The sequence below is a fragment of the Triturus cristatus genome, chromosome 2_1 (genome assembly GCF_964204655.1).
Source record: "Triturus cristatus chromosome 2_1, aTriCri1.1, whole genome shotgun sequence".
NCBI classification, from domain to species: Eukaryota; Metazoa; Chordata; class Amphibia; order Caudata; family Salamandridae; genus Triturus; species Triturus cristatus.
In genome coordinates, this window is record NC_140581.1 from 820,817,399 (window position 1) to 820,826,805 (window position 9,407).

At 42.3% G+C, this 9,407-nt stretch overlaps 1 pseudogene across 1 annotated transcript in view; it reads left to right on the forward strand.

Moving 5' to 3' along the window:
• LOC146865919 (protein FAM240A-like) overlaps positions 1-8,938 on the forward strand; it is a 47,789-nt pseudogene extending 38,851 nt beyond the window's left edge. The window contains exons 2-3 of the transcript XR_014970354.1: positions 1,723-1,883; positions 8,587-8,938. The product of XR_014970354.1 is annotated as a protein FAM240A-like (transcript). The remainder of the gene's footprint in view (positions 1-1,722; positions 1,884-8,586) is intronic.
• The last annotated feature ends 469 nt before the right edge of the window (positions 8,939-9,407 follow it).

Genomic DNA, 9,407 nt, shown 5'->3' on the forward strand with positions numbered 1-9,407 from the left:
CAGATCTCTTGACTGGGGGTGAATGTTTGATTTGCTCTGCATTCCATCCATCATCTCTGTGTCTTTTGCTTTCTTGCCCTAAATGCCCGGGTATGCCCAGACGTGGGTCCCGAGCTCACTGTGCCACTGGATTCAAGCTCGCCTGGCTGATGAGGGGTGATGCCCTGAAACCAGTCCCAGGATGCTTGTTTCATGTCCAGAGAGGACCTGGCTTGGCAGCTCGGGCTGGACTGTTCCCATGAGGAACAGGGTCAAGACTGATTTGCATATGGCTGGGTCTAAACTGGGGTGGCATGGTGAGTAAATGAACAATTCATTTAACACAGATCTCTTGACTGGGGGTGAATGTTTGATTTGCTCTGAATTCCATCCATCATCTGTGTGTCTTCTGCTTTCTCGCCTGAGTGCACCAGGTATGCCCAGATGTTTGTCCCGTTCTCACTTTGCCACTGGATTCAAGCTAGCCTGGCTGGTGTGGGTCAATGCCCCCAAACCAGTCCCAGAATGATTGTTTCCAGTCCAGGGATGGCTTAGCTTGGCAGTTTGGGCTGGATTGTTCCCATGAGGAACAGGGTCATGACTGATTTGCATATGGCTTGGTCTAAACTAGGGTGACTTGGTGAGCAAAAGGACAATGGATTTAACCCAGTTCTCCTCACTGGGGATGAAAGTTTGGTTTGCTCTGCATTCTGTCCATCATCTGTGTGTCTTTTGTCACATGTGCCTACTCAAAAGAGTATTTATTGTGTATGATGGCGATCCCTCTGCCAGGCTTGTTGATGCAGTTGTGGTGGGTGATCTATTATCCTTTGGGTGGTGCAGTAGGAATGTTGGGGGCATAAGTGGGGTTGAACCAGGTCTTAATGAGGAAGACGACATCAGGTGTGAGGGTGGAGATGAGTTCACAAATCTCAGTGGTGTGTTTGCATAATGAATGTGTGTTGCGAGTTAGTGATTTTGTTCAGGTGGTGTCTGTGGTGTGTTCGGAGTGGCGCTGGTCAGTGGGCTGGTGTGCGTTTTGTGGCAGGTGAAGTGGCAGTGGGTGCAGGTGAAAGGTCCTACCTTGGAGCGTGGGTCAGTGCAGTGGTAGTGTTTGTTGCAGGGTCCAGGGTCAAGTGTGTACAGCTTGGTGATGGTGTATCTGCGGGGGTGGGAGGGACAGGGGCAGTGGCGCTGGACACAGTCTGCTTGGCTGACCCACAGAGGACTACGAAATTGGGTGGGTTTAGAAGACTTCTCTAAATAAAATTTGGATGGATAGAGAGGTGATGCAGTTTAGTAATGTATGCATACATTGGCCATGTAGCACTTTTCGTACAAGCCTTCACATTAAGAGCAGTTGGTGAGGAAAACATTAATGTTGGCAGGGTGTGTCAGTGAACATGGTGAGATAAGACAAGGCTCACTCACCAAAAAATGCATAGATCCTTTCAGAAACAGCAATTTGGTGCCCAGACATGAAGAAACTTGCCTGAAAACAATTCTGTGAAGCGCAGTTCAAATCCACTCACATCCCTCATTTCATAATTTGAACATTTCAGTGTGATATACAGTATTCTATGTGGTATGAATTGCCTTCTAGATTGTTTAAAAAACAAATAGAGCTCTTAGCCCACCAATTTGGCCAAATGCTTAATTTTAAACAGCTCCAAGTAATACAATTGTTTTCAAACACAACACAAATAGCATATTATATAAAAACTACTTTTATATTCCTTTTAGAAAATGAGTAAAAACAACGGAAAAAACAATGGGTGCTCACGGCGAGACGCCATGTTTCATGACTCGCCTGGGCTGAAATCTTTTTGGGAGAAAAGGATTGAAAAGCATTCAGTGGTACTGCAAGGAGAAGACTCCAGGAAACACAAAAGTGCCCTTAACAAGTGAGTTCATCTGTGTGCTTTGTATTTATAAAACCATTTTTTAGGTCTGGGGTTAGCCCAGACCTTTTGATTTTATTAATATTATGTGTAATAAGCTTACTAATAGGGGCTTTCAGACAACCCTCTTCATCATTTGGTCTGATGTTGTGTCATTCACATTTTTGTTCTGCCCTGTGCAGCATACAGCAGACAGCATGGGTAGGCTCTTCTGTTTTCAGTTTCTATTTTTGGTAAATTCTGGTGGGGTTTTTTCAGTGTTTTCAAGTGATTTCAATACCTTAAGAAAACAGTGGTTCAGCGGTTACACATTTTCGCGCCATTAAAAACAATAGAAACAGTGTTTTTCCGGTGTTTATGGAACTTTTTACTTTTATTATGGCTTGCTTTCTGCACTCATATTGCATGGTATATAGACAGTGTACGTACAGTGTAAATGAGGAGCAAATACATTTTTACAAATGTAACTTATTGTAGTACACTATACAATACTTCTTCAGTGAGTCTTTGGTCATGCACACTCACTCTTTCCTTCCCATGTAAAGTTTTATCTGTGAAAAGGCCCTCTCACCCTTAGCACTTGAGACAGGCAACGCCAAAATAGCCAGTATACAATTTGCTAACTCTGGCCACTGACATAGCTTTCCATGCCAATACTGGTGCACCTGAAGATTTTGATTCTCTGTGACAAGTTCTGCAACACATGTGTTAAACTGGGCGCATGTGCCCTCAGAGTTATTTTGTAGCTGTCAAAAATGAGGCAGCACTTTTGAAACTCCAGAGAAAATTTCCCTTTAAGGAAGGGATCTATAACTTGTGCAGAGTACCAGAGTGAGGCTTCATTGACTTCAAATGCCATGGTTGGTGAAGGGTTATTTCTCATACATTGTAAAATAAAAGTTCCTGAATTGCTACTCAACATTTCTTTGCTTACCAAGTGGCAAGCATTATTTTATGTTGCAGTGCCCAAGTCACTAAAAGTGTCGCCCAGTCTACTCTCAAGGAGATGGTTCACCCCTACACCAATTATGGCAAACACTTGGTAGAAAAGTGTGTATTCAGACTCTAGTTTTTTTATTATGTACACTACAGCAGTTACGCTTTCCTGTAAAAATCTAAGAATGCAGTAGAGTGTACTTTTTATTCAAATCACTATCAATATGTGACCAAAGATCTTCACACTTCTTGCCTTTGGCATCATCACTCAGCAAAACTTCTGTAAACGGTTGCCACATGGATAATATAGCATTTATGGTCTCTAGGACTGAGAACCATCAGCTAAGTGACACAGGGGCATATTATCAACGGCCAGCGATAATTATCGCTGGTCGTGCTTAGCGATAATGATATTATCGCAGGCTATCTCTGGAATTTATCGCCCTGGTAGCGCGTTATTAACAACGCGTTTCTCCAGGGCGATAAAAATTCCAGAGATAGCGAGGTTATCGCCCTTTTGCAGGGAACATCGCTGGTTTTCCAGCGATGTTCCCTGCAAAACGGCGGTAACCTTGCTGATACGACCCACAGGGTCGTCTCAGCATAATCCACCCCCTATATTAGGGATGGCTAAGTCAGGATTTTAGCAGATGTTAGATTTTGCTGAAAACTGCCATTTTCGCTAAAATCTAACATCTGCTAAAATCATGTGGGCTGCCTTGTAAATATTGCAATGTAAACATCAACGATATTTGCAAGGTAGTCCATCCGGGGTACGCCCAGTAACGCCCACTTTGCACCTCATTGGAGATGCAAAGGGAGGCGTTGGGAAAAGGGGTGCTAACATGCGATTATGCATGTTAGCACCCTCTTGTAAATAGGCTACAGGTTTTATCTCCGCTTTTTTTGGCTTTGTAAGCCAAAAAAGCGGAGATAAAGCCCTTGTAAATATGCCCCACAGTTGGGATGACTCTTACTGTATGCCACACAAAGCACAAAATGAGAAATATTTGCGTTTTAGTTTCCGTGCATAACAAAAGAGTGCTCCAGAATAGACTAAAAAGTGAATAGCATTCTTCATTAACTCTGAAGATTGTAAAGCTGCTTTCAGCATACTATCTAACAAGTGGCAACTATCTCTTACAGAGAAGCACTTCAGCTCAGGTATCGATTTTGACAGGTCATCACACAACTTTTTCATATACGTAGCTGAATCAAAATACAAACAAAATCACTCCAATCTTTGTTGAACTTGGTAAGAACGTTTTGAAGCAGCATTCCAAGTGACACTGCGCTCCATATTTTCCAAAAGTCTGGTGTCATGTTTTCATCAGTATCCAAGATGCTTTGTGACTGCATTATTTTCATATATACCTGTCACTATACCTTGCATTAAATGTTTAACGCCTGGGGTGTTTGGCAATTCACCTACTATCAATACTGACTCATTCGAAAAGGGGGCTGATGTATCAAGGGTTTTTACCCATTCTCTGTGAGTAAATGTGATGGCACATATTGGCAAAGATTCTTATGAAACCAACATTTTTCCTATAAGTGTAAGACTCAAACGTAGCTGAAAAATCAAATATGATTTTGATATTTCCTGATTCTATACAGTTTATAAAATAAATAAAAAACACCTTAAACATGCTTTTAACCACAGACTGAAAAAAGGAAGAAGAAACAATATTTTAGTGACATCCCTAAACAACAAAACTCAAGCAGAATAATGTTAGCCCAGTCTTTCTTACTGCTACCTTATATAACAAAGTTACATTGTATTGGTCCCTTCAGGAAGAAATAAAAATGACCATTTCACTCTCTTTTTTCTTTCTTTGAATGGCATTTAGTTTGTGGTTATGCATGTTCTGTTTCTCAGTGTTTATATGTTTGCACTGGTGGGGTTATTTCCCTTCCAGTGGGGATTTATCAGTTATTATAGGTTTAAACCTAAAACCGGACAGCCTAAGTATGGGCAATGGGTCAGCCCTCTTCATCCACTGACTAACTTCACAGTGATAATAAATGGTCCCCTGCTCTCAACCACTATGTATATTGCAAGCACCCTCTCCTGATTCCTAGGTTATCCATAGTTATTACGTTTTAAACGTAGTGTAAGTAATGTCATCGCCCACCTTTTTAATATCCATTTATCACTGCGCCCTTTACTTAAACTTTGGGGGAGGGAGGGAGGCAGTAACTTCCCTCTGCTGAGGTCTCACATTCTGGCTGGCAGCTATAGGGTTAGGCAATGTTTGTAATCCTGAAGCACACCTTTCCTTTGTATACAGTCATTATTTGTCCAAATTTAACAGTTTTAGCGTGCATACACTCTGAATGCGCTCCGTCCCGTAAGCGCATGGGAAAGTTAACATGAAATGGTGACAGGCGTTTCTGCGAGTCAAAGAGTTGCACAGCTGCATTCACATTTGTGTTTTTAAATAATCCACATTTTCAGCTTGTAAATCAATATTCATCCATTTTATTTCAAAAGTAGTCCAATCCTTATTCGCCACGTCAAAGATACATAGTTACACCGTTTTTTGCGTTTTAACTGCTCCAGAATTGCCCATCCAGGCCTATTCATAGGCATGTACTGTAACTGAGTTCCTCGATCACATATATTCCACCCAATGCATTTCGGTCCGCCTGGACCTTCGTCAGGGGTATCTGTGATGTTTAAAAATACGCGTCAATTACATACTCTGAGAATGTGTGGTTAATACATAATCAATAAATAAGTAACATGTCTTATCGAATTACAACTAAACATGCCCATTGAATCAGTGCCTTTATGTCTACCTTCTAAGCCCAACAGTCATAGCTCCCACCGATAACGTGCCTTTTGGTTTAAACAAACCCCTGCCCTCATTAAATAAGCCTAAGTCTCCCAACCTTCACTGACAAAAACTAGTAACACCCTTTGTTTAAAGTTCGCATGAGTGGTAATATTCTAACCCCTCTTTACTATCCTATTTTCCGATGGCGAAACCGCTCTCTTACGATGAAGAGAGCGGTTTCGCCATCGGAAAATAGGATAGTAATTTATTGATTATGTATTAACCACACATTCTCAGAGTATGTAATTGACGCGTATTTTTAAACATCACAGATACCCCTGACGAAGGTCCAGGCGGACCGAAATGCATTGGGTGGAATATATGTGATCGAGGAACTCAGTTACAGTACATGCCTATGAATAGGCCTGGATGGGCAATTCTGGAGCAGTTAAAACGCAAAAAACGGTGTAACTATGTATCTTTGACGTGGCGAATAAGGATTGGACTACTTTTGAAATAAAATGGATGAATATTGATTTACAAGCTGAAAATGTGGATTATTTAAAAACACAAATGTGAATGCAGCTGTGCAACTCTTTGACTCGCAGAAACGCCTGTCACCATTTCAAGCTATAGGGTTAGGAGCATAGATGTGGATAATGGAAATCAGAAACTCACCTTCATCTCTACTCGCATTCCATCAAACCCTCTCCCCGCCCCGAAGTCAGATTTGAATGGTGGTGCTCAGCACCTGATTCTGAGTTATCTAGGCCACGAGAAAGGATGATAGTGAAGAAGGGAACCTGATCTGTATACAACAGGCAGGCTCAAGAATTAGCCTTCAGGTCTAAATGAATGAGGACCTATGTAATAAAAGCCCTTGTACATACTCACCTGACACTGGATAGCTTATGTTTACTCTCTACCGAGCAATAACAAATACATACCAATAATGAAATACAAATACATAGTTAACATTAGCACCTACTATACATGCCCCTCACTTTTAGTGACCTACAGAGACGGTTTACAGCACCGGCAAAGTGGGCAATGGCCCAGGGCCTCCATCTTCCAAAGGGCCCCTAAAAGAGTGAACATTCTTTCGAGTAACGCTGAATCTCAACCCTTCGTGTAATATTCAATGTCGTTTGCCATCACAGGACTCAAATTAGCAAAATAACGGATAATAATATTCAAAGTTGTCCCTAGCAGAGGCCCCTAAAATATTACTAGCCTGGGGCCCCCAAAAATCTTTAGTGACACTGGTTCCCTGTAGAGTACTGCATCTTTTTATGCGTTAGCATTATTTAATGCCCCTACGTCAAATTCATTCAGCACCCTTCAGTGTCTGCATCCCACTTGCAGCTTTCAGGGCAGTGCCCCGCATGCTCTTTAGCCTGTGATTGAAACTCACTCAGTTAAATCTGGGGGAAAAAAGGTGATAGGGAAATATCTTCGCCACTCTGTATCATGTGGATTTTTGTGCCCAGTTCCGAGTTTTCCACTATCCAATTGGGAATAAGGTGTGGTAACAGTGTTTGTGGCTCGTGTTACCGCATGACATTCCTATTTGCATGGTGTTTTGACCCCATTGTTAATAATTATGTGCCAACTCTGTTTGCACCCCATTTTAGAGTTACAACAGCTGTCAGAAAAAGGCCATTAGTGTCACTTAGTATTGGTCTGGCGTTAAATCAGAGAGCCACTCACTCTTCTACAAGCCAAGCTGAGACTCTCCACTTGCTCTTTGCATAGGCTTCTCCAGTGGGCCATGCCTTCTCGCGCTAACTATTTGCTAACATTACTCTTTTGCCTACATTCTGGTTGTTGTCAACGGGAAATTGAAACTTTTACAAAAAAATTATGAAGTGTGGCACCGCAAGCAATTTTGCAATGCTGAGCGGCGTCATTTTAAAAGCACATGGATGCGTCACATTAACAACATTTTAATGCATCTGTGTGCTTTTCACTGCACTGGTGCACAATTGGCTGCTATGCGCCAGCACAGGCACCCTGGCGTCATGTTGCAGGGATTTAGAGTTTGGTGGACGGGTTACTCTGTGAAAAGCAGGACGGATATCCTGTCCACCCTATTTCAAGTGCATTATCTGCAATAGCACTTGTAATACGGCGGACAGTATATCCGTCACGTTTGTGATGCAGCAACCCATCCACCGAACTCTACATCAGGCTCTGAGTCTTTATGGGACTCACTCCCAATGTATTACTGGATTACACATATCCGTTGTCTTTCATCAGCAGGGATAAGGTAGTGCAGATCAGCGTGGCTGCAGTTTAGCCTTTGCCCATGCAAGTTCTCAGTGGTAAGGTGCGTGGCTTTCTTGCTAGGATGGGATAAAAATTGCATGGAGTGTGAGAAGGACTCAGCAGCTCCTTTCACTGCCCCTCCCACCACCCTTAGCATCACAGCAAGAAGCAAGAGATCAGGTAGGTGGGTCAGTGATCGAAATGACTTGGATCATCCTGGGTACCATCCAGCTCTTCATTTTGGGGCAGAGCACCTTCTATCCTCCCTTCCACTGCCCTCACCTCAACCACAAACCTGTGCACCAGCAGGTGGGCATGGCAAGAGAAGCTCTAGGAATGATGGTCATTGCGCATAATCACCTTCCTATCCATCCCATACACCCCTCCTATCTCTTGTGATGCTTGTTCCAAACCTCTAATCTGGCCATGCGCTACCTGGATCCTCAAAATCAGAGATTTGAACAGTTACCACCTGATGTATCTACCTACTTAACCATGACACATATCTTAGTTGTATTCCATTTCCTATTTTGTCAGCCATATAAGAGCATATAACTTTGTGTTTGTATCCTAGGCACTAGTAGAACGTCCTGGCACCTCATCAGGGCGATGGCAGTAAATGAAAACAACCTACATTGCTCGAAAGGTTGAGGCTGGTGATTACTAGGAGTGTTGAGTGTGGATTGTGATTGCTCATAGCAGTGTTTACCCTTTACTTGCAGGCTCAGAGAGGAATGGAGTCAGAGATTGGAGAGCAGGATCCGCCTGCTTGAAAGCCTCCATTGAGAGAAGATAAAGCAAGTTTATTCCGTGCCAAATGCAACTTTCCATCAAGTGCCTACACCAAAAGCTTTATTTCCAGGAGCAATGCACCTCCTATGCAATGCAGTGATCACTTCTGTATACCATAGTCAAGATTGTAACTGAAATACAACATAGCAACGGGAGATTTGTTGTAGTGAGATTGTTGAAATAATGATAATAATTATGCAAAGTGTAATACATGGTGAACAGAAGCAAAAAGGAGCATATAAATCTGCAACATGAAAATAAGCCCATGATTGTCCCAGTCAAGTGATGTCCCATTTTACCCATGGACTTACCCCTGGACTTCGAGAATAAAGATGAGACGATCTTTTGTGGATGGCGTGCAAGTTACAGGTCCTGATGTTTATCTGAGTGTACTGTAATACGTGATTTATTAATGGGAATGGGATCTGTGTCTGCCTTTGGGGAAGTCAGAATCCTGACTTCAGGCTGAAAGGCAAATTTCAAAGTCTATGCTGAAGCGAGAGGAATCCATCACAAAGAGCCCTAATATTGCAAGAGAAGAAGTAAGAAAGTTTGAATTGTTGTCAGTGCAATAAAATGTGTTCAATTAACGCGTGTACTCAATTATTTATGATATAGTTCCCAGAAATCTTCAATGTTTATTTATCATAAAATTTACTTCAAATATTATCTGTTTGGTGAAAACTAAGGGGCAGATTTATAACGGACTTGCGCCACTTTTACGCCGCCGTTGCGTCACTTTTGTGACGCA